Source organism: Lissotriton vulgaris, chromosome 3_1 (assembly GCF_964263255.1).
Source record: "Lissotriton vulgaris chromosome 3_1, aLisVul1.2, whole genome shotgun sequence".
Lineage (NCBI taxonomy): Eukaryota > Metazoa > Chordata > Amphibia > Caudata > Salamandridae > Lissotriton > Lissotriton vulgaris.
In genome coordinates, this window is record NC_141689.1 from 73,870,164 (window position 1) to 73,896,266 (window position 26,103).

General features: G+C 50.9%; 1 protein-coding gene across 1 annotated transcript in view; it reads left to right on the forward strand.

The window, feature by feature from the left end:
* Positions 1 to 26,103, forward strand: part of EXOC6B (exocyst complex component 6B) — a 1,740,488-nt gene that overhangs the window by 1,202,170 nt on the left and 512,215 nt on the right. The window lies entirely within an intron of this gene.

The window sequence follows — 26,103 nt, forward strand, 5'->3', positions numbered from 1 at the left end:
ACGGGGCACCTCACGCCGACTTTCGGCGCAGCATTGTAGGATGGCCACACCAGTGCGGCAACTTGCTAGACACCACCTCGGTGCCATCCAGATCTCGGCGCGTTTTGCTGCTTTCGGCCTACTGTAGCCGCAAGTGCGGACGCAACTCAGCTGGATAGCGAGTGAAACACCAAGGGGCGCCCCACTGCAGCCGAGGAGCCTCCATCTTGGGGGCGACGCACAGCATCACATTGCTTTCCAATGCAGTCAGATCCTCAAACAGCCCCCACTGACTGACACCACCTCACAGGCCAACGGGGCACCCCACGCCGACTTTCGGCGCAGCATTGTAGGATGGAGTGCGGCAACTTGCTGGACACCACCTCGGTGCCATCCGGATCTTGGCACGTTGTGCTGCCTTCGGCCTATTCGCACATCGGTCCGCTACTGACGCCGCCTCACGTGCCAACGGATTTTCTACGCTTTTTATAGCAGCGCGTAACGTAAGCATAACAGGTCATGTGGCTTGTTTATAAAACTTTTCATTGGTTCATTTTACTTTTGGTTTCCTAATGATGGAAGGCTTGATCATATGACCTAAAAATAACACTTTTCATTGGATTAAAACATTTTTTTTCCCAAACGATGAAAGCCCCACCTTGTTTCTGGATGTTTCAGACTGAAGCTGGCGTCAGCATGAGAGCACCACCATCTCGTGGCTCCGTCGTGGTCATTCCGCGAGCAATCATGGCAGCCGCTCCCCACCGGAAGCCTGCAGGAGTCGGGGTCCCCCAAGACTTTTGTAAAATCTTCAAGGCTCAGGGGACGTCCGAGTTCCAAGGTGTCCCAGGGCCATTTTAGTGGACCAGGCCCAAATCCGAAGAGCCGTCCACCATTTTAAGAGTCCTGTGGCAGCCGCCTATCGCTGCACCGCAAGAGTGGGCGCAACTCAACTACATGGTGAGCGAGACGCTGTAGCCGCAAGAGCGGGCGATAAACAGCTGAATGGAGGATGAGGCACAGTGTAGCAAAAGCGGGCGGAATGGCAACTGAAACGGTAAAGGGGCGCCCCAGTACAGCAGACGAGCCTCCACCTGGGGAAGCCCGTTCACGCCGCCTCCCCCCCCCCCCCCCCCCCCCCCCCCCCCGGGGCGCCCACGCCGTTTTTCGGAGCAGCATTGTAGGATGCCAAAACCAGTGCTGCAACTTACTGGACATCACCTGGGTGCCATCCACATCTCAGCGCGTTCTGCTGCCTTGGGACTATTCGCACAACAGACCGCTACTGACGAGGCCTCCCCCCGCACCCCCCGGGACGCCCCACGCCGTTTTTCGGAGCTGCATTGTAGGATACCAAAAACCAGTGCGGCACCCAGGTAACATCACCTGGGTGACTTCCAGAACTCAGCACGTTGTGCTGCCTTGGGACTATTTGCACAAAACACAGCTACTGACCATTGTTGCTTCTTTTTTCAAAAATTTTTTTAAATGTATTTACTGTTTTTGTTGCGTTGTATATATTTATAAGTTATTAAAGTGTTATAATCCTACTACTTTGTTGGAGTGCTATATATTTTTAATGTGACACATAATTGTAAAAACTTTGATGTACAAAGAGGCATCCCTGGAATCTTCCGCTTCAGGCTCGGACCCACACACCCTCACAGTGAGAATCCCCTCCCCAAGCACAATACAGGATGGTTATCAGATAGTAGGAACGCGTGTGGTGTGACGGATCTCGTCGGGTGGGGGCCTTGATCTACTGTAACTCCTTTGAAGAGGGGTGATTCTCTACAGCTGGGGCCATAAACTACATCTGCAGGGCTAGGTGATAGCCTGAGACCGGCCTGGACAATCGGACACAGAGGAAGAGGAGTGTCAGAGGGTGCGGTAGTGAATAGGGTGAAAGGAAGGTGTCGGGCGGGCACAGGGTGTGATTCTCAGAGAAGAACAGCGCAGATGGGAGGAGGTTTCTGGCCCATGCATGAGAGAGAGAGCGGGGGTGACCAGTGCGTGGGGGAGATGCTTGCGAGGGTGGGGAGCCATGCTGAGGATCGGCGGCGTGCAGAGTGTGGGTCTGGTCAAGGCATCTAAAATGGCTGCCGTGCTCAACAAAAGTGTGGCATTGCAAAAAAGGCAAGATGGCGCAGACAATGTTTATCAATAAGGATTAATTTATAACAATTATTTTTAACAAAATATTTACTCGCAGTGACAAAATGGCGGTCAACAGTTCCTGATTTCTATCGAATCGAACGTTAACAGACGTCACGCAGCAACAAAAAAAAAAACGCTCACGCACAGCCGCTGGAAGACATGTATCAACATATATGAGCCTCCTCAGCCACCCTCAGAAAACATAAGGGGTCAGGATATGTCTCCCGTACCCCCTTATACCTAGTTATTTAATTAAATCGAAACACAAAATGGCGAATTCACGTTTCGCTACCAGTTTGCGACCCGGTTCGCGAACCGAGAAGCGCTTCGACCGCGAAAAATCAAATTTTTATTATTTGCCCCACGGGACCCTTTAATAACCCCAACATCATTCCTTGGGGGTCAAGAGGGGTCTACCTTGCCCCCTTTCATTAAATTCCCCCCTTCGTTTTTCTCCTCCTCTTGTCTCTCGATCCTACCGAGAGACAAGATGGCGGCCGCACCGGACTGTTTAGAATGTTGACAGACACCGGAGAGCCAATCAGCTTCGCTACGCAAAGCTCCGTTACGCGAAAAGTACGCGATCTGGAGCGCTATCTGGGACGCTGTCACAGATATATCTGTTTTTTTAAACGTTAATTTCTCAAAATCCACTGGAGCACATATATTGAGACCCAGCAAAGGCACATCGGGCTAACAGTCCCTATAATTTTGCCAAGTTTCGTGTAAATCCATTCAGCCGTTCGAGCTAAAAGTGAGGCCAAAGGCCCTATGGAAAAATGAATGGGAAAAACGCTTTTTGGGACCCCCCTTTTTTCTCGGCCCCCCCTTGACGGAACCCCCCCAAATTTTCAGGGCCTGCTCAGAAACAAAATGTGCCATTTTCCTGAAAATTTCAGCCGATTCCGTCCACAAACGCCAAAGTTATTAGACCTAGAATTTTCAAAAGTTCCATAGAGAAAAAATCCTAACTATATATACCTACTGGCTATCGCCAGTAGGATATGGATATATATATATATATATATACATATATATATATATATCCATCCTACTGGCGGTCGCCAGTAGGTAGTTATAGTTAGGACCTATCTTCCATAGGAAATCCACAACATTCTATTTGGAATAACTTTGGGGCCGGTTGACCAATGTTCGCAAAACTAATGGCCAGCTCTGGTCCGCTCCTATCCTGAAAGTCTCAGGGTGATTGGTCAAGCGAGGGCCGAGAAAAAGGGGGGTCTCAAAAAGTGTTTTCCCCATGCAATTTTCCATTGGAACCTTTCAATGCGGCTACAGCTCGAACTGCTGAACGGAATTACACCAAATTTGGCAAAGAGGTAGTAAGTAAGTAAGTAAATTGAGTTTGTAAAGCGCCTGGTTACACCTACTGGTGTGTCCCCGCGCTGTAGAAGTCAGCGTGAAGCCGATGTACCTCTGCTGCTGTAGCTTTCATCAGCCCCCAAACCTAGACCCTAGGTTCAACTCTTTGCGGAAAGCCAGCTCTGACGACTCTAGCCGGAGCTTCAGAGGGAGTCTGTTCCATTGTTGGGCTACTAAAACACGAAAGGAGTGTCCTCCCATTCTCACCCTTCTGAATTTTGGAACCTGAATTTGTCCCGTACCGCTAGATCTCAGCTATCGGGGTGGATGGTACGGGGTTAACAGGTTGTGAAGGTAGGTGGGCCCTTTACCCTACTCGATGGGCAACACATAGTGCTTTAAACGTTACACATTCCTTTATCGGTAGCCAGTGCAGTGATCTCAGTGCTCGCTTTGAAGATGTTCTTTTGGGTAACTTCAGTACCAGGCATGCAGCTGCATTCTGTATGCATTGTAGCCTTGAGTGCACTTGGCATTTGCTCCCAGATATAGTACATTCCCAAAGTCCAGCCTTGATGTGATTAGGGCCTGGACCATGGTTTTCTTAGCGGAGAGTGGCAGTAGGTCAGAGTCTTTCTGAGAACCCTCAGTATCCCAAAACAGGTACCTACCACCCATTTGGTATGGTGCTCAAATGATATTTTGGTATCAAGCCATACCCCCAGATTCCTTACTTGTTCACTTAGAGTGGGTAGAGGACCTTACGCTAGAGGCCTCTAGGCCATAGTCCATACCGAGGGAGCCTTCCCCACAATTAGTACTTCAGTCTTATTCCCATTTAGTTTGAGGCAGTTATTTGCCATCCAGGCTGCCAGTTCCTCTAAACAAGAGCAGAAGTTGGTGGCCGCTGTGTCAGCATCACAACCAGTTGCATGTTGTCTGCGTAGGACATGACTTCAACCCCAAACTTGTCCGTGATCTCAGCAACTGGTGCGACATACAGGTTAAAGAGGGTTGGGCTGAGACTGGACCCTTGGGGCACCCCCTGTTTCAGGCTGATGTCTTTAGAACAAAATGGTCCCTGTGCCACTTGAAAGCTGAGATCCATCAGGAAAGACTCCAGCCATTCCCATGCTTTCCCCACCACTCCTCCCCTTTTTAGGCCCTGTAGCAGCGTGTGATGGGTTACAGTGTCGAATGTGGCACTTTAATCCAGCAGGATCAGTGCCGCTGTTTGTCCCTCATCCGCATGTTTCCGAAGGATCTCTGTTGATAATAGTAGCGCTTACTCAGTTGAATGGAGTGCGCGGAAACTGGATTGGGAGGGGTGGAGCAGTTTATTAGCCTCAATGTGGGCTGTCAGCTGGTTATTGACCGCCTTCTCCGCTATCTTGGAGAAGTATGGCAGGAGTGAGATGGGGCGCAGATTCTCTAACTGTTCCATGCTTATGTTGGGCTTTTTTTTCAGGGGGAGCACCACTGCTTCCTTCCAGGTTTTAGGCACCTTCCCTGTGTTGAAGGAGAGCTCTAGTAGATGTCTAATATGAGGCTCTAAAGTCTCCATGCTCTCCCTCAGTACCTTGGGTGGCGCCGGATCTTTGGGGGAGCCTGATTTGATCTTACTCGCTATAGTGCAGAGGGCTTCCCGAGAAGGGACGCTGAAGATCGTGAAGCAGTCCATATCTTTAGCCTTGATGGAGGTGTCCCCTCCCCTGCCACCTTCTCTGGCCGCATCCGGAAAAGAGGCATATATCCTCTCTACCTTGTGTGCGGAGAACTCTGCCACCCGGTTGCAGGATTCTTCTGACCCTGTCATAAGGGCATCCGTTCTAGCAAGATCAGAGATTTCTTTGAAAACGGAGAACAGCTCTTTCGCCGAGTTGTCCGCTCCCTCTATTCTGGTGCTATAATAGGTCTTCCGGGTTTTTCTAATTAAGGTGTGGTATTCCTTGAGACCAGATTTATACTTATTCCGGTCGATCATAGAGAAATTACTCCTCCATTGTCTTTCCAGTCGTTTGCATGCCGCTTTATTTTCCCGCAGTTCGGCATTGAACCATGGGGCGGAATTAGATTGCCTCCTGGGTGCAGTGCTCGACCAGAGCGCAGTGCTGTCCAGTGCCTCCCTAATGCTCCGGTCCAGATCCTTGCAGGCTGACTCTATCTCCAAGCCACCTAGGCGCTCCCCTTGACTGAGAGTTTTATTGAATTTCTCTGTGGAGAAATTGGCCCACTTCCTGCGTCTTTCTTTAATTCCCATCTTACCCAGTATTTTGATATCGGGTATCGCCGCCTTAAATGTGATCAGAATATGGTCAGACCATACCACGGGCGTTGGGGGTTCAACAGTTATCATTTCTCAGTTCGCAAAAATTGGATCAAGAAGATGGCCGTGACGGTGGGTCGGCAGTTCTGATTTCATAGTTAGTAGGAGTACTGCCAGTTCCTGGCGAAGTTCTAGCGCCTCTGCGCAATTGGCTTCATCAAAATGAAGGTTCAGGTCTCCCAAAAGTAGGAGCCTCTCATACCTGAGGGCTGGCTGGGTTAAGCTTTCAATCAGGCTGGAGGGAAACCTCTTCCCCGGTCCTGGTGGTCTGTATACCAGGAGTCCCTTTAGCGTATGATTGTGTGCATCCGAGATCGAAAAGAACCCAGTTTCGCTGTCCGCCATGTTCGCAGTCTCAAGGGTGCATTGTATCTCGTGTTTACAGATTATAGCGATTCCTCCACCCCTTCCTGTGGGCCTGTCAATCCTACTGATCAGACCCCCCAGGATATAGCGCCATGGATTAGCAAATTTAGCGGCACAAAAATGGAAATTTAGCGGCACAAATATGGAAATTTAGCGGCAATTTTGCGGCATTTTATTTGGCCATTTTTCATACAACAAACACAGATATCTTAGTTTTTTTAGGTATTTAACAACATGAAGCTGTGTATGTATACTAATGTAAGCATTCCTCCATATAAACACTCTTTATTGTGGGTTTAAGTAATTCCCTTTTCCTACAGCTTGACAGTTACACGAAATGAATGTCCACAATGTAGTGGTAAAGCTCTGGTTTAGGGGTTACTTTTTGTTAAAACCTCCTGAACTCCTACTTGCAGTGGTATGGCACACTCAAGGGTAAAAATGTACTGTGACTTTCTTGATCCTCATTCACCTCTCTGGTAATCATTTAAATCGCTCTGCTTATCAGTGGTGCAACGAAACCTGAGGGGTCCGCCCTACAAGGTACGTGGCCCCCGCTCCAGACTTATTCAGCTCTCTGGGCAGAATACTCTGCTGAAGGTGCCCCCTGCAGCTCGGGGCCCCCACCGCACTGCGGGGGCTGTAATGGCCTGTGTTACGCCACTGTTGCTTATTCTGTAGGGGATCCATCAGACGTTTTACGGCACGATCAAAGTGAGCATAGTGGGCAATTGCCCAGGGCCCACACCTTTCAAGGGGGCCAGGGTACAGTGACTGGTACAGTCAGAAGTTGAGTCACAGCACTGCGCATAAACAGACCATTTTTAATATAATTAATGTAATTGTCACAGCTTTCGAAACAATGCACGTTGTAGGAACCTGAACAGAAATGGAAATCCCAGTGAGAATCACAGAGAGAGAGTCACGTTGATGTATGATCAGTGTACTATTTTAGCAAATATGAATGTGTTAAATAAGCCTTTCTAAAGACCATATGTTTGATATTTTTGTAGAAAGTAAAAGTGTTCCTCATTCTACCAAACGTTCCTCTTTCGATTCAATTACACCCCAACTTGTTAATTGCTTTTCACACTGTACTGCACATTTTTGCCTTTTCAAAGCTCCTTTAATTATAGGAATGTCCATAAATCATTGGCACTTATTTTATAAAATTCTCAAGGGTTACAGGTGTGGTCGATCTGCTGAGCTTTAGTCAAATTACCTGCAGGTCATCCTTATGTTCACCAACAGACGCTTGGAGTAACCCACTGTGCTATCTGCGATGTATCCGGCTGTGTATTCCAGTTAAATACGTGCAAATGATTTATGGTTTCTATTTAAATCACTGGCTTCCTGAGAGTTTTTCTACACTCAGCAACAATTGTTTGAAAACAACGAAGGAATTGCTATTTGTTAAATAAAAATGTAAAAAGGAAACTAAAATTCATTAGATGCCAATACCCATTGACGTAGCAAGTCAAACACCCGTGCGGCGCAACGGCCCGTCCGGCCCTGGCTAGGATCCTCCCTCCTCGCCCCCTTCCCAGTTCTCCGCAGGCCCAGCACGGTACTCGGGGCCTAGGTGAAGGTCCCAGGCCTCCGGAAAGGGGGCACAGTGGAGGGGGCACAGAACGCACCCCTCTCTCATCAATGTGCTGAGCAAGCCGATGATTCTGCTGCTAATGGTAGATGTGCTGCAGGCCAGGGGGAGGGAGGAGGATGTGGTTTCCAGTGGCCCTTGAGCAGGTGAGTGAGTAAAATGGTGTTGCACTATTCTGCCGATAAGGCTGCAGTTAGGAGACCGAGTCTCTAGCTAAATAGGAGGGTGTAGCCTACTTGGTATTCCAGCTGGCAGGAGGTCCGTTTTCACACCTCGCCCCAGTCAACGGGAGGGTCTCCAGCGGGGAGCCAGAGGCGTGAGGGGCACTTCAAAGCCCGGTCACAGTGAGCTGCTAATGCCCCATTAAGCCTAGAAAGTGATTCTTTAGTGCTTGTGTGTGCTTCTGTGTCCTTCCCGCCCACCCCAATAAACAACGTAAGTGGCCCCAGACTCCCCAGGATACAGTGGCTTTTGTCAAAATGGCGCGATTTCTACAAAAGTGCCGATTTCGCGGGCACTATTGCAAAAATCGCGGCATTTTTACAAAAGTGCCGATTTCGCGGCAAATCGCGAAATCGCGAAATCGCGAAATCGCGATATCCTGGAGGGTCTGACTGATTGCGTATCCTTGAGGGAGGACTTCTATGATTTCTGGTGCCGAAGCATTATTGAGCCATGTCTCTGTGAGAAAGAGAACGTCCACCTGCCTGTCTACCAGGTGGTCATGTATTTCCACCTTGTGTTTCGCTAGTGATCTGCAGTTAATTAGGGAGAGATTCAGTGTCTGACCCCCGTTTCTATGCTTCAACTGTCGACTTGCAGCAAAGAAGCAGTGATTGCACCTTTGGTCACGATTGTGCGGTTCGATGCTATGCTTGCACTTTTCCTCCAGTATCGGACATAGGGCGTGCAGCTGCTGAGTTATTTTGCCTTTTGGGATTGAAACCTGCAGGGTTTTTGGCCCCTGGCTTGGCTGCGCGTTCCAGGCATAGGGTTCTTTTATGTGTTTCCCGCCTTGAGATTCAGGAGGGGACGTGTCGCGCTCTGCCGCTCCGCCCTCCACACAAGCAGCAACAGCTGGTGGACCGGGGTCCGAGCGAGCAGCGAGCGGAGCTTTCAGGCTGGCTTGAAACGAGTGAACCAAGTAAGTCTGTCTTAGTCACAGAAGTGCAAAACAATTTTAAAAAGATTAAAAATGACACCTGCAGTGCCCAAACACACAGCCAGAGGTAGCGCAACTAGCAGAATCAGCACGCGTCCTATTTAGCGGCTCTTATGTGCTTCCCGCCTTGAGATTCAGAAGGGGGCGTGTCGCGCTCTGCCGGTCCGCCCTCCACACAAGCAGCAACAGCTGTGGTGGTCCGGGGTCAGAGCGAGCAGCGAGCGGAGCTTTCCGGCAGGCTTGAAACGAGGGAAGCAAGTAAGTCTTAGTCACAGAAGTGCAAAACAATTTTAAAAAAAATTAAAAATTACACCTACAGTGCCCAAACACACAGCCAGAGGGTAGCGCGGCTAGCAGAATCAGCGCGCGTTCTATTCAGCGGCGCTTATGTGCTTCCCGCCTTGAGATTCAGAAGGGGGCGTGTCGCGCTATGCCGGTCCGCCCTCCACACAAGCAGCAAAAGTTGTGGTGGACCGGGGTCGGAGCGAGCAGCGAGCGGACCTTTCAGGCAGGCTTGAAACGAGTGAAGCAAGTAAGTCTGTCTAAGTCACAGAAGTGCAAAACAATTTTTAAAAGATTAAAAATGACACCTACAGTGCCCAAACACACAGCCAGAGGTAGCGCGGCTAGCAGAATCCTTAGTCCTTAGTTCTCCAGTATTAGGGGTGTCTTTCATAGATTCACATGCTTGAATATTCCCCGTCGTCGAAGTGGGAGTCCCACGGTACATAAAATAGCAATAAATGCTAAAATATATATAAATGTGAGAACATAACATAAGAAAAACTAGAAGTAAATACACAACTGAACTTCTAAAACAATTCCTCCATAGGAATGCATGGTAGAGAAAGAAAACACTAGTAACATATCACTGTCATTATGTCAGTCCAAACTACAGCCAATCAGGCACCAGCACCCTCTAGAACCTTCTCAGAAGCTCAAGCCCTCAGATTTTCTACTGCACGTCGTGTGAAGGAAGTCTCCCTGAGCTCTGCTCAGTTTTTTCCACTACTGCTTCTTGTTTCCAGAAATTTCAACATGTCAAGTAAGAAGTCTTTATTCCGACCTTGCTCTTCTTGTGGGAAATTGCGTCTTTTTTAAAGAAGACCCCCCACAAGAAATGTATTTATTGTCTCTATCCTGAGCATGAAGTTGGCAGCTGCAAGTTTTGTAGAACCTTTTCTAACAAGACTCTGAAGGACAGAGAGGGTTGTCTCCTCCTTTGGCTCCAACGTCTTAAAGACAAGGATTCTGTTCTGTCTGATGCTGAGAGTTTTCAATCTAGACCCTCATCTTCCGCCTCTAAGCGTGGTAGTGTGCAGGATATGCCTTCCACAACAAGATCGCGGACATACACAACAGCTTCAACAACCAACCAACGCACACCATGACCGAACAACCACCCCCCACCACCACCCTCCGCGCCTGGACCCCGATCAGCACCGAAGACACCATCCGCACGATGAACTCCATCCACTCCGGATCACCGACCGACCCCTGCCCTCACCACGTCTTCAACAAAGCCGACGCTGTCATCGCACCCCACCTGCGAGACATCATCAACACATCCCTCGACACCACCATCTTCCCCGAGAGCTGGAAACACGCCGAACTCAGCGCCCTACTCAAGAAACCAACAGCGGACCCCACCGACCTCAAGAATTACCGCCCCATCTCGCTCCTCCCGTTTCCAGCCAAAGTCATCGAGAAGACCGTCAACAAGCAGATGGCCGCTTTCCTCGAGACGAACGGATCCCTCGACCCCTCACAGTCCGGCTTCCGAGCCAACCACAGCACCGAGACCGCCCTCATCGCCGCCACCGACGACATCCGAGCCCTGATGGACAATGGAGAAACAGCGGCCCTCATCCTCCTAGACCTCTCCGCGGCATTCGACACGGTCTGCCACCGCACCCTAGTACGGCGCCTCAGCAACGTCGGAATCCAGGACAAGGCGCTGGAGTGGATCACCTCCTTCCTCGACGGGAGAACACAGAGAGTCCGCCTACCACCGTACAAGTCAGAGGCCACCGAAGTCATCTGCGGCGTCCCCCAAGGATCATCTCTGAGCCCCACCCTCTTCAACGTCTACATGAGCCCCCTCGCGGCCATCGTACGCAAACACAACCTCAGCATAATCTCCTACGCCGACGACACCCAGCTGATCCTCTCCCTGACCAACGACCCCGCCGCCGCCAGAGCCAACCTGCACGAAGGGATGAAAGAGGTAGCCGAGTGGATGACGACCAGCCGCCTGAAACTGAACTCGGACAAGACGGAGGTCCTCATCCTGGGCTCCTCTCCCTCCGCCTGGGACGACTCCTGGTGGCCTCCCGCCCTGGGCACCGCACCCAAACCGACAGACCATGCACGCAACCTGGGCTTCATCCTGGACTCCTCCCTCTCCATGACCAGGCAAGTCAACAACGTCTCCTCGGCATGCTTCAACATCCTACGCATGCTACGGAAGATCTTCTGGTGGATCCCCACCGAGACCAGGAAGACCATCACCCAGGCCCTCGTCACCAGCCGACTGGACTACGGCAACGCCCTCTACGCCGGGACCACCGCCCAGCTCCAGAAGAGACTCCAGCGGATCCAGAACGCCTCAGCCAGACTCATCCTCGACATCCCACGAACCAGCCACATCTCCGGACATCTGCGAGACCTTCACTGGCTCCCCGTCAACAAAAGAATCACCTTCCGCCTCCTCACCCACGCACACAAAGCCCTACACGACCAAGGCCCGAGCTACCTCAACAGCCGAGTCAACTTCTACGCTCCCAAACGCCACCTCCGATCAGCCAACCACGCCCTCGCCGCCGTCCCCCGCATCCGAAGAGCGACTACAGGAGGAAGGTCCTTCTCCCACCTGGCCGCCAAGACCTGGAACTCCCTCCCGACCGACCTGCGCCTGACCCAAGACCACCTCTCCTTCAGGAAGAAGCTGAAGACCTGGCTGTTCGAGCAGTAGCGGCTCCCCCCCCCCCCAGCGCCTTGAGACCCCACGGGTATGTAGCGCGCTTTATAAGTGTCACTGATTGATTGATTGATTGATGCCTTCTCCTTTTCTTAAAAAGAAGAAACTGGCCCTACCTTTGGCCTCTGTGGTGTCCACACCAGCACCTACTACAGCTGCGCCCACGAGACCTGGCTCTCAGGCGTCTTCTGCTGCCTCACAGCATGTTTCCACACCTAAACATGCTTCGTCGTCGACGGGAGCGTTTACGAGCGTTCAGACGACGAGATCTGCAGTCTATACATCGACGACAACGACACTGACGACGACGTCAGCTTTTAGCTCGTCGAAGTCCGCTTTTAGCTCGTCGACGGCCTCTACATCGACGAGTTTCTTTGGCTTTTCAGACTGTCTCGTCGACAAAATCCATCAAGAAGTCGTCGACGAAGACTCCGTCGACTAAACCATCGTCGACGAGACCTCCATCTACAGTAGTGACTTCTGCGTCGACGACTTAGTCAGCGGTTATGTCAATTAAAAAAGTTCCGTCCACGACAGCACCATCGACGAAGGCACCGTCCACGACGGCTTCGTCTACGAGCCTACCGTTGATGCTGGATTCATCAGTCATCTTCGACGATGGCCATTTCACCATCGTTAACGAGAACGTCGACGACACCGTCGACGGTGGAACCATCTTCTTTTGCCTCATTGCCCCTTGTACCTCTATCTACTTCAGTTTCTGCATCCGTTGGCACTGATTCGTCACACCATCGCCGTCCACTGTCGTGCCACCAGTTGTCTGCTCCAGCTCTGCAGCCTCCATCACCTATGTTCGCCACTACCTCTGAGCCTGACTCTGACTCTGGTAATGATGTGGATGACACTTTCGGGGCGGCTCACAGTCCGTCTGATCTCATCCTCAAATGTCAAGATTCCGGCAGTGATAACGAAGGCGGCGACCAGGAGTCTCACGCTGATGACCAGTTTGTTCAAGTTCCAATGGCTACTTTGCATTTGTCTTTGATTTCGAATCTCCACCATATGCTGGACGACTACGACCGGCGTTTTCCACCAACGCCTCAAGGTACTCCTAGACCGTTACCTGCTGCGAATGCGACAGCTCCGCCAACTGCTCCGCCGCCTTTACCTCCGACGCCTTCTCCTCACTTTCAAACGTCGGTCAAGATTCACACTACTGTGTATCCTCAGGATGCGGATGATGAGGCAGTTCCAGAACGGGAGGACGGAGAGGTCTACGATGACACAGATAATGACGACGCCTCAACCGGCATGGCAGAGTGGGATAACTACCAAATGCAGACTCCCTCTCCTCAACCAGGAGAATCTGGAGATTCCCCTCCAGTCGATATTGCCAGTTTTCATCTTTTGATGGATCGAGCGGCTCAGCGCTTTAAAATGCAGAGGACACAGAGAGAGGAGGACTGTTTCCTCTACGACTTCAAAAATCAGCCTTTCAAACAAGTCCACACGATTCCAATAATCGATTTCATATGGAAGGAGGGAGTTAAGCTCATGCAGGCTCCGAACTCGTTACCTGCCCAAATACCACGCCTTGAAAAGAAATATGAGGCCCCAACTGGTTCACCCGCATGCCTGGTCTCTCATCCTAAGCCGGATTCGGTTGTGACTCAAGCGGCACAGCGCTGGGCCCGTAATCCAGCGTCTCCAATCACCGCGCCTCCAGATAGAGAGGGTCGGCGCCTAGACGCCATTGGACGGAAATTCTCAACCATGGCTTCCACTACAGTACGGGCGGCGAATGCCTTAGCCATCTTGGGCCGCTGCGACTAGCAGATGTGGTCGGACATATCTGCCCTGGTCAACCTCATTCCGGACGCTTCCAAGGCTGACGCTCTGCAGCTCATCCAGGACGGACAGAGAGCATCTGAAGAGATGATTGACTGCGCAGTCGATATCGCGGGCACTGGTTTCCGCCAGCTTGCTAGTGCGGCTGCCTTACGACGCCAGGGTTGGTTGAAGTCCACCTCTTTCCGGCAGGAAGTCCAGTCCAAGATCCTGGATATGCCTTATGATGGTGAATCGCTCTTTGGTTCCCACATTGACGGTCCTTTGGAGTGCATTAAAAAGGACACTGATACGGCTAAATCAGTGGGCACTTTACAATTTCGAAAACAGTCCTTTCGAGGTGCACGCGGATGCGGCACTTCTTCAACTTTTCGAGGAGGAAAATCTCAGTATCGCTCCTACAATCAGAGCAACCAAAGTTACTCTTCCAATCAACAGCAATCCAATCGACAGCAGTCCTCATAGCCTTATAGGGGAAAGTCATTCTATTGAGGATCAACCCCCAAATGCCAATGTCTTTGCCATCCCCAAAGTGTCGGAGGTCAAATCTCTCTGTTTTATTCTCAGTGGTCCTCCATCACCACAGACCGCTGGTTCTGGACATTGTGATGAAAGGTTATACCTTAGAGTTCGTCAAGATTCCTTCTCATACCCCACCGTCTGGCCCGCCTCCTCCCCATCTCGAGGAGCTTTACCATCAAGTCAGTCTTCTTGTTCAGAAGGGTGCAGTCGAAGTGGTTCCAGTGTCTCAGAGAGGGGAGGGTTTTTACTCTCGATTCTTCCTCATACTCAAGAAGACAGGAGAGTGGCGTCCAATTCTGGATTTAAGAGCTCTAAACAGATACCTAAAGAGTCAATCTTTCCGCATGCTGACACTACTGGAGATTCTGCGTCTTCTGGCCAGCGGGGATTTTATGACCACCATAGATCTTCAAGACGCATATTTTCATGTCCCAATTCTCCAACAGCATCGCAGGTACCTGCGCTTCAAGGTGGGGCAGACACGTTGTCAGTTCAAGGTGTTGCCTTTCGGACTCCGCTCCGCCCCTCGTGTGTTCACGAAGGTGTTGGCTCCTGTGGCGGCTCACCTACGCCTCAGAGGCGTCCAAATGTTTCCATACTTTGCCGATTGCCTCCTCAAGTCTTAATCACGCCATCAACTAAGCCAAGACACTCATCTTTGTCAGGAAGTGTTTCAATCCCTCGGCTTGACCATCAATGTCGACAAGTCACAGTTTGCACCAGCGCAAACCAGGGTTTTCTTGGGAGCGATCTTGGAGACTATGCTTTCAAAGGCGTTCATTTCCCACGAACGACAACAGAAAATCCTCCGCCTAGTGTCTCTCATTCAATCAAAGCAGTCTGTTTCTGTCCGGACGTTAGTCATTTCTGGGATTGGCACCCGTCCCAATCAAGAGGAACTGGACGTACAGTGGCGGCAGGTCTCCGGATCTTTAAATGACCTGGTGGCTGTTACAGCTCGCATGAGAAAGGGCCTGTATTGGTGGGCACAGTCGACCAACCTGGCAACTGGAACATCCTTTCTCATTAACGTGCCAGATCTCACGCTCACAACGGACGCCTCTCTGGACGGCTGGGGTGCTCATCTTCACGGTCTTTCCATCAAGGTCAAATGGTCTCCACCCCAATGCTCTTGGCATATCAACGAGCTAGAGCTGATGGTGATCTTTCTGGGACTCAAGTCGTTCCTTCCTGTAATTCAAGGGGAGTCAGTGCTTATTCAAACGGACAATACAACCAGCATGCACTACATGAAAGGGCAGGGAGGGACCAAGTCTCAACGCTTGTCTCGGCTGGCTCAGTCGATTTGGGATTGGGCTCTACGTCATCAGATCACCTTGACGGCAGTGCACCTGCCGGGCGTTTCAAACATCCTGGCAGATTCCCTCAGCAGGTCCACATCGTCGACACACGAATGGGATCTGCATCAGCCGACTCTGGATCTTGTGTTTCATCAATGGGGTCGCCCACCGCTAGACCTCTTTGTGACACCAGAGAATCGGAAATGCCCGTCTTACGCAAGTTGGCATCCCCACCCCGGATCGTTCGGGAATGCCATTTGATCGACTGTTGCGATCTATTCGCTTACGCCTTTCCGCCGATCCCATTGGTACCACAGGTGCTCTGGAAGATGCGGAGGCAGCCCTGCCACATTCTATTGATCGCCCCTCGATGGTCCAGACAGGCGTGGTTCTGGGAGTTGCTCCTTCTGTCCCAGTGCAAGCCCATCCCTCTTCGTCCTCGTCCAGACCTCCTGACGATGGACAAGGGCCAATGTTTGCCATCCGGATCCTTCCACTCTACAATTGTCGGCATGAAACCTGAGCACCTTGAGTTCGCCAACTTAAATATCTCGCAAGACTGCAAAGAGATCCTTGCTCATGCTAGGGCTCAGTCTACCATCAAAACTTACAAACTCAAGTGGAAAAGGTTTTGTCATTGGTGCCTGACAGCAAATATCCATCCAATCCACTCTACTCCGGAGCAGCTTCTTCCATTCTTTTTGAGTCTCGTTCAGTCGGGACTCTCGCATGTTACCTTGAGGGTTTTCCTAGCTGCAATCTCTCCCTTCAGGCAGGATGGCTCCTCCTCCCTCTGCTCGTCCAGGATTGTCCGCCAGTTTTTCAAAGGGCTTTTCCGGAAGTTCCTGCCTATTCGACGCCCTCCTCCATCGTGGCATCTCAATGTTGTTCTGTCGCAAATTATGAACTCAACATTTGAGCCCATCCATAGGGCGGACATTAAGTTCCTTACCTGGAAGGTTGCTCTTCTTCTTGCTCTGACTTCATCTCGGCGTGTGAGTGACCTCCACGCCTTTACTATCAAACCGCCTTATCTTCAATTCAAACCTGACGGCGTGGTGCTTTGCACCAACCCATTCTTCCTACCCAAGGTGCCTACGGACTTTCATTTAAAGAAACCTGTATTCTTGAAAACTTTCTTCACTGAGCCGAAGTCTCCGGCTGAGCAGCGATTACATTCCTTGGACATCAAACGATGCCTTAAATTTTACATTAGCAGAACTGCCTCCTTCTGCAGATCCGAACAACTGTTCATTGCTTATGGACGACTGCGTCACGGGCACCCAGTCACCAAACCAACGATTGCCCGTTGGATCTCTACGGCCATTGCTTTCTGCCATCAACAGGCTGGCAAGCCTTTGCAGTCTTCGGTGAGGGCTCATTTTACGAGGGCTATGTCTTCATCCACCACCCTGTTTGCTGGTGTGCCACTCCATCAGATCTGCCGTGCGGCGACATGGTCCAGCAGGCACACCTTCACCAAGCATTACTGCTTGGACGCCAACAAGGAGGCGGACACCGCAGTGGGACAGGCAGTACTTCGTCATCTTTTCAAATAAGGTGAGCCTCTTTTCCCTCCTCCTTTATATATACATATATATATATATATCTATGGTTACTGCTCTCTATTCTATTCAAGCATGTGAATCTATGAAAGACACCCCTAATACTGGAGAAGAACAATTGTTACTTACCTGTAAACAGGTGGTTCTCCAGTATTGGTGTCTTTCATGGATTCACATGCGACCCACCCTACTCCCCTCAGAGACTCTCTTCTCATGCACTCTGGGTCTCTTTGGTGCTACAAAAATCTGAGGGCTTGAGCTTCTGAGGAGAAGTTGCTGGCGCCTGATTGGCTGTAGTTTGGACTAACATAATGACAGTGATATGTTACTAGTGTTTTCTTTCTCTACCATGCATTCCTGTGGAGGAATTATTTTAGAGGTTCAGTTGTGTATTTACTTCTAGTTTTTCTTATGTTATGTCCTCACATTTATATATATTTTAGCATTTATTGCAATTTTATGTACCGTGGGACTCCCACTTCGACGACGGGGAATATTCAAGCATGTGAATCTATGAAAGACACCAATACTGGAGAACCACCTGTTTACAGGTAAGTAACAATTGTTCTTCAGTCTCGTGCCTTTTGCTTAAATTGTGTAAATCCGTTCAGTAGTTCCTGAGAAAATGACAATTAAAAGTACATATATATCTATGGCCGCGGTGGATCCGTGCCACCCTGCCGTACACGAGCTGTATTCTAATTGGCTGTCAACACTCCAAATCAGGAAGTGTTGGCAGCCATCTTGTGCCTCGGTAGAACCGAGGCACAAGAAACCCAAGAAACAAACGTGCAAAACGCGAAAAGGGGGCAGTGTAGAAATACCCTGACCCCTAGGCCTGCTCAGGGGGTCCCCAAAAATGTTTTTTTTTTAAATGGGCAAAAACCGCGAAGGGTGCGCAGATCTTGCCGATGGGAAAAAAACGAAGCGCGGGCTCATTAGTAATTATCCCCCGGGGGGCCAAATCCCGGGGGCATTTAAATAGTTTAGGTAGGGGGCCCAAAGGGGCCCCAGGGACCGCCACCCCCGAGCTTTATTATAAATTGTTCGGGGGGCTCATAGCCCCCCCGCCCCGGGGACCGCCAACCCCTGGGACTTTCATCATAAGAGGGAGGGGAGGCTCAAAGGCCCCCCCAAACCCCGGGGACCTCCACCCCCAGGGCTTTTTGTTTTATAAATTAAAAAACCTGTGTGCCCACCCCCGGGACACTGCCGTTTGCAATGACAGGGCAGGAGCCTCGCGGCTCCCCCCCTGGCATTGCAAACTGCTTTGCTATTTGGAAGAGAGAGCAGGAAACCTGCTCTCTCTTCCAAATAGCAAAGCAGATTGATTTTCTACAGGGGGAGCAGCATGTTAGCTGCTCCCTGTGCGGAAAAGCAATGCCGGCTCTCGCAGGAGTCGCAGAGCCGGCGGGATCGTGGGGGGATTGGGGACCCCACACCCCCACGGTCCCCAACAAAAAGGGGTCCTCGGGGCTACAAGTGGCCCTGAAGGGGGACTACATGCCCCCTCCCCAAAATGAAAAATAAAATAAAAAATATAATAAAAAATAAAATTAGGCCGCCCCGGATGATGGGGTCCCTGGGGCCATAAATAGCCTAAGGAGGGGGACAAGGCAGCCCCCCTCCTATATGAAAATTATTTTTAAAAAGGCTGTGCGACGGCGGATGGGGTCCCCAGGGTCCATTATGGCCTTATGAGGGGGGCCACGCAGGCCCCTTCCTGAATTTTTTGTTAAAAAAATTAATTGGGGGACGGGCACGCCCTCTTCTTGTAGCACTGTGCAAAGGCGTCCCCGGGCGCGTTTGCAGAGGGTGAATGAATTCCCCTTGAATACTGGGGGTCAACTAGCCCACCAGGAACCTCCAGTATGCACCAGGGGGCTGCGTTGCAAAGAGGTGTAGAGGTCACACCCATTTTTAACACTCTCTGCAACGCAGCTCTGTGGTGCATACTGGAGGTACCTGTTGGGCTAGTTGGCCCCCAGGGACCCTCAGGATTCAAGGGGAGTTAATCCCCCAACTTAAACGCGCCACAGGGCGCGTGTACACAGTGGTGAAGGGAGGGGGCGGGGCCTGAGTTCACATGTGTGCAAACATACCCTGTGGCGCGTTTTAAGTTGGGGAATTAATTCCTTATCAATCCTGAGGGTCCCTGGGTGCCAACTAGCCCAGCAGATACCTCCAGTAAGCGCCACGGAGCTGCATTGCACAGTGTTGTCAAAAGGGGCATGGCCTCTGAACACATCTCTGCAACGCAGCCTTCTGGCGCATACTGGAGGTACCTAGTGGGCTAGTTGGCCCCCAGGGACCCACAGGATTGAGGAGGAATTAATTCTCTAACTTAAAACACGCCACAGGGCGTTTGTACAGGCATATCACCTCAGGCCACGCCCCCTTCCTTCCCCACTGTGCAAACGCGCCCCGTGGCTCGTTTTAAGTTGGGGAATTAATTATCTTTCAATACTGAGGGTCCCTGAGGGCCAAATAGCCCAACAGGGATCTCCAGTATGCGCCAGGGAGCTGCGTTGCAGACCGGTGTTTAGAGGCCACGCCCCTTTTTACACCTCTCTGCAATGCAACTCTGTGGCACTTACTGGAGGTACCTAGTGGGCTAGTTTGACCCTAGGGACCCTTAGGATTGAAGGGTACTTAATCTCTCAACTTAGAACGGTGATAGTGCGCGTTTACACAGTGGTGAAAGGAAGGGACGGGGCCTGACGTGATGTGTGCAAACACTCCTGTGGCGCATTTTAAGTTTGGGAAAAAATTCCACTTCAAACCTGAGGGACCATGGGGGCCAAGTAGCCCACCAAGTGCTTCCATGAAGCGCCACTGCGCTGCGTTGCAGAGAGGGGGTGCAGGCCCTGCCCCTTTTTTTACATCTCTCTGGCGCCTACTGGATGTACTACGATTTCCGATTTACTCACCTGTTATCAGGAGAGACCTCCATGCTGCAGCTTTGAGCCCAGTACTGATCCTGAAAAGTAATTCTATCCATACTTACGAGTAACTTGAATTTCCTTCCATAGGCTAACATTGACTGGTTTCACTTGGAAATTCTTCTAAGTGTGGAGTTTTGGAACTTTAAAATATTCACCTAAAATCACCCGAACAACGAATTTCGATTTACTCACCTGTTATAAGAAGAAAAAGTAACATAATACTACTTTCCTGCTAAGTGAATTTCCTCCCGTAGGATAACATTGGTGATTCTATGTGAAAAAAATTCAAGTGTCAACTTTTAAAATACAATAATATTCCTTAAAAATCACTACTGTAACTAAAACACTTTTACTCAACTGTTTACAGGAGATGTCCAAGGACTGAATCTAGGATCCAGTCCTGTGTTTAGAAAAGTAATCCATAAAGTAACTAATTGCATTTAACTAGAAATTCACATTGAGCTCAATGTTGCATTGTGTTTGAAATTGTGTTGCCCATTGCAACAACTGTAACTACTGTACAAAAGTCTATTGCCTTTTTGCAAAGTATTTAAACTAAAGTAATTGATTCAGAGAAAATATATTTTGTAATGTAATGTATAATGTAATTATAATGTAATTTAAAAAACAAAATATCTAAAAATAGTTTTTAAAAAGGTAGTAAATCAGTATAAAAAAATAATATAACAATGAATACATTTAAAAATTGTAATTTACAAAACCTTTCAAATTCACTGAAGAAAATAGGTTTCAGATATGTTATAGTTAGGAATTAGCTTTTAAAAAAACTTTGAAATTCACTGAAAAAACCATAGGTTTTAGGGGTGTTCTAGTTAGATGGACATTTCACTCGTACAAAACCATTGAAATTCCTCGTTATAGTTAGTTCTACTAACTATAACTTGCGCGCCCGCAATCCACTGCTGATGATGTCACATATTACATCATCCATGACATGGTCTATAACATGTCTATGTGAAACAAAAAGTGTCAGAGGGTCTGAGTTAACATTAATAAGAATGCTAGCTGTGCGTCTCTAGGAGATTTAATAACCAAAGTAGTGAAAAACTAGGGTCACCCTTACATTAAACCCAACAGATGATCATGTGAGGATGCCCATCAGTCACCACACGGAACCGCCCTTCATCATTTGGCTTCCTTCTAAGACCACTGATGATGTTATCTCCTATGTTGCTCATGGAGAGCTAGAATTGTAACCGCCCTCTCATGGAAAATGAGATTAACGTGGTCTTACTTCTCAACTGGGAGGATGTTAAGAGAGGGGGACTGATGTCGTAGTGCAAAAATGGTGAAAAAATGAGAAAAAAGTGTGTGAAATAAAATTGGATAGGAGGGTGCTGAACGTGACTTTATTCTGTCGCTACCCACTTTTCCAATGTTAAAAAAGTAGACATGGACAATCCAACTTGGATCATCTAAGGTATTCTAGGGTATAGAATACTAAGCTGTCACAGTTACTTTGCACAAGTCATGTGTTGAACTACAGAAACAAAGAAATGGTAAACAGAGAATACGTTCTGCTGAAATTTCCTCAATAAAGTTATATCGCAAGCGGGGGGCGGAGCTAGCCGGCGTCGATGGCGGACGCGTGAGCTCTCGGCTCCTCGCCTTAGCCCCGGAATAATCCTGATAATTTATCCTAAATAGCGTCCTATATGCCATAGCGGGCTCTCCTACACCCGCCGACACCCCTAGATTCTTTTGGGGGCCTTTTCGGACATTGGCTGGCGTGCCTCTCCGAGTTGTTTGAAGAGCGGCTCCTTGCGACACGGCCGAGGAGGACTGGGCCTGAAGCCGCGTGCTATCCTGGAGAGGAGGCCGGGTGACGTCGCCTGACGTGCAGCCTCAGAGTCGGGAGTGGACGGACTGACCTCCGGCCGGACTAACACTCGGATTTTTCCCTTGCCGGAGTGTCCCCCCCCTTTTGTCTGCGATTGCCACACACCGGAACGACTTGTCCTCCCGAGCGGAGGGACACCGGCAGAGAGGACACTGAGCACCCGAACTACGAGGCAGAGCGGTCGCCATATCGGTGCGAACACTGGTTCGGATCCCCACTGCGGCATCCTGCTATCCCCGTGCCCCCACGCCGCGGTGGTGCGACGTTGACTGGTGCTGGCATTGTAGACCTAATAATACCCTGTGTCTAGTGAGTGTGGATTTTGCCCAAGTGATTGGAGGCGGTTCGTCCGCCATAACGGACGCCATCTTGGCTGCATCGGGCCTCTGGCTCAGACTTAGTATCTAGGGACAGTGGATCGCTGGCTGGTGTATCTCCTGTATTGTCCCTGCGGCCTGCTGATTGCGAGGCGCCTCTTTGTTCTGGGTCCCAGCGCAACGGGGGCAGAAGATGGGGAAAAACAACGCTGCCCAGGCGAAGCTCTCCTTTGAACAGCGTCGACCGAAAGGGCCTGATGCGACGGCCCGGAGTCATCCCCGAAGGGGGCCACCGCGACCGCCCCAGCGTCCACGGAGCTCCGGGACATGCTGGCCGCCATGGAAAAAGGCATCCAGGACAGCATAGCGTCTGTGGGCACTAAGATAGACGCTCTGTCATACCGCATGGACCGCATGGCGGAGCGAGTGGATAAACACGCGGAGCGCCTGGACATGGCGGAACGTCGACTCAACGAAGCCGAAGAAGCCCAGACCGAGTGGGATAAAGATAGAAAGCAGTTTGATAGACTTTTGCAAGTTATTCGTGACAAAACGGAGGACTTGGAGGCGCGCTCACGCAGATCCAACATCCGTATTACAGGTGTGGCGGAAACAACGCAAACTGGGAAGATGGAACTCTTCGTAGAAAAATTGCTGAAGCTGCTACTCGGGGAGGAGGCTTTCTCCCCCATGTTCATAGTGGAACGGGCCCACCGCACGTTGGGCCCACAACCGCAGCCGGGCGCACCTCCTCGCCCCATCATTGCGAAGCTCCTTAATTACCGCGACAGGGACACTGCTCTGCGCTTGGCGAGGGAGAAGGGCAAGCTTCAACATGAGGGTATGGACATCTCCCTCTACCCGGACTTTACGGCCAAAGTGCAGGAGGAGAGACGACAGTTCGCGCCGTATAAAAAACAATTGCGTACTCTGGGCCTTGACTACGCGATGCTGTACCCTGCCAAGCCTCGCATTAACACAGGAGGGCGATCGTATTTCTTTACGGATCCGAAAGAACTCCAGGAATCCCTAAAGACATGGACACGGGAGCGAAAGGAGGCTAGGCATAGTCAGGAAGACGACGCTGGCTCAGCATCGAACCTGTATGAACAGGACTAGAGGGCTCTGCCGGGATATTTGGAACTTCTCATCGTGTGTGGGACACTGCAACCTGGTACCGCTGTGCCACCCCAAGAGGGGCGGTAAGTCTGGTCTGCATGAGCGCTGCCGGTACCCTCTGGAGGGGCGGCGGCCACTCTGTTCGGACATATGCCGTATGGATTGCTGGTGAGGAGATCGTTTACCTCTGATAGGGGGGGGGACCTGAACACTGCTGAATCGTTGGGGGGGCTGGTAGGGTTGTGGGGGGGCAGTTATACTTGCTACCTGAAGGGCACTGGCACACAAGTGGGGCAGGATCGAGGTGCCGATCTGGACTTTTCTTTGGGACAGTTTGCGGTGTTGCACTATTTTGGCGCGCTTCGCCCCGGTGCCTTTGGTTGTGCGACTCTCCAGGGAGTTGGTATCGAACTGACGAATACTCTGCTACTTGAGGGTTGATGGGGGGGACCTGTCTGGGGGTGGTCGGCTGTGGGTGGGTGGGTGAGTGGGGGGTGGGGTCGGGGGACTGGACAGTTGGGGGGGGGGGTTGTTGCCTTGGGTTGATTGGGGGGTTTGTGCGTTTTGAGTGTGGACTGCTTTGTGGAACTGTACCTGTTTGGGAATGCCGGCTGGCGACTATGGGATCAAATGTACTTCTGTGTCCTGTTTTGCCCATCCCTGCTGCTAATACAACTCATGAGCTCATGCAATGTCTAATGCTACACTGAATGTACCCACAAGTATCCCGAATAAGCTGAAATTGATGACCTGGAATGTTCGGGGCCTGAACGACTTTCGTAAGCTGAGGAAGGTCCTCGGCTATCTCCATAGACATCATGTCGATCTGGCCTTGTTGCAGGAAACGCACTTGCCACTCACCAGCAGGATTTTGCAATCTAGGGGGTTGGCGGGGAATATTGTGGCTGCAGGCTTCACGACACACGCCCGGGGGGTGTTAATCTGGGCCAATCCTACATCACAACTAAAATTGATCCCGGTGCACGCAGACACGGAGGGCAGGTACGTCCTGGCTAGGTGTGTGGGTAAGGGTCTTGATCTGCTGGTAGTAAATGTTTATGGCCCCAATTATGATCACCCTGAATTCTATGCGACTCTGTCTGCCCTTTGCAGGTCACATGCTCAGCCTGGGATGTTGTGGGGGGGGGGATTTTAGTTTTGTGTTCGACCCATCCAGGGACCGCTCCGCGGGCCCTGCTCGACGCCCGGTGGCGTCGGCCACACATATGAAAGCCGAGATGACTAAATTAGACCTAGTGGATGTCTGGAGAGACAAACACCCCACGAAGGGCGGCTTCACGCACTATTCGGCCTTTCACAATGTGCATACTAGGATAGATTACTGGTTAGCATCTCCCTCGGTCCTGGGTGGTATCAGCGCATGCGAGGTTCTCCCACGCACACTCTCGGACCACTCCCCCATTCTATTACACCTTTCCACTGCCAGGAAGGGGATGAAGCATTCACTTGGAGGTTCCCCCCTTTCGCTCTGCTGGATGACGTCTTCCGGGGGAAGCTTGCGGAAGATATAGAACAATATTTCGCTACTAACCAAGGCTCGGTCGACGACTTTCTTACAGTTTGGGAGGCTTTTAAGGTGTACATCAGGGGTATGGCTATCTCTAAGCACTCCAGTGTGCTACGTTCCATCAGGCGGGAACTCACTGCTCTGGAGACTAGCATAGCGGAGCTGGAGGCTCGACAATTGTCGGCGCTTAGTACTACAGAAGGCCCGGCGCTCACCCAACTCCTGTCCGAGTTTCAGGCTCTGGCGGATAGAGAGAGTCTTTATATGGGCAAGTACGCCACTGCCCGAGTGTATGGTGAGGGGGATGGGCCAGGTGCCTTGCTGGCTCGCATGGTTCGGGGCTCCCGACGGCCTCTGGTTGTTGAGGAGCTAAAGACCCCGGGGGGTGACACGGTCTCAGATGAGGAGCAGATACTAGGGACCTTTAGGCGATATTATGCTGAACTATATCAGTCCAAGACACAGGGAGTGGAGAGCAAAATGGACGATTATTTGGACCACATTGCCATGCCGTTCCTCAAGAACTCGGATAGGGAATTTTTGATGGCCCCCTTTCACCAGGACGAAATACTAGAGGCTCTTGCGAGCATGAAATCGGGGAGTGCGCCGGGTTCTGACGGACTCACGGTTGGCTTTTATAAAGCCTTCAAAGACATTCTGCTCTGGCACTTGGTTGCCCTCTTTGATGCTATCTGCGAGGATGGCGAGATGCCGCCCACCATGCGTGAGGCGTTGCTGATCACTATACCTAAGCCAGGGAAACCACCGGACCTTTGCGGCTCGTACAGGCCACTCAGCCTGCTGAACGTAGATGCAAAGATCTATGCCAAAGTCCTAGCCAACCGGCTGGCCTTGTTGGTCCCAGAGCTTGTCGCCCCGGAGCAGTCTGGATTTGTCCCATGCAGGAATTTAACTTACAACATACGCACGGTGCTGGGCGCAATGCAACATGTCAAGCAGGAGAACAGCGTGCTGGCAATATTCCTTGACATGGAAAAGGCGTTCGACTCTGTTGAGTGGCCTTTCATGGTTAGAGTACTGCGAAAGCTGGGCCTAGGCGAACCGTTCCTGCAGAGGATTGGGGCGCTGTACCATCGGCCTTCTGCCAGACTACGGTTGGGAGACAGAGTGTCGGAGCCGGTATACATTGCTAGGGGCACTCGGCAGGGCTGCCCCCTGTCGCCGTTGCTCTATGCGCTGGTCGCGGAGCCCCTCGCTTGCGCTATACGGGAGTACCACAGTCTGG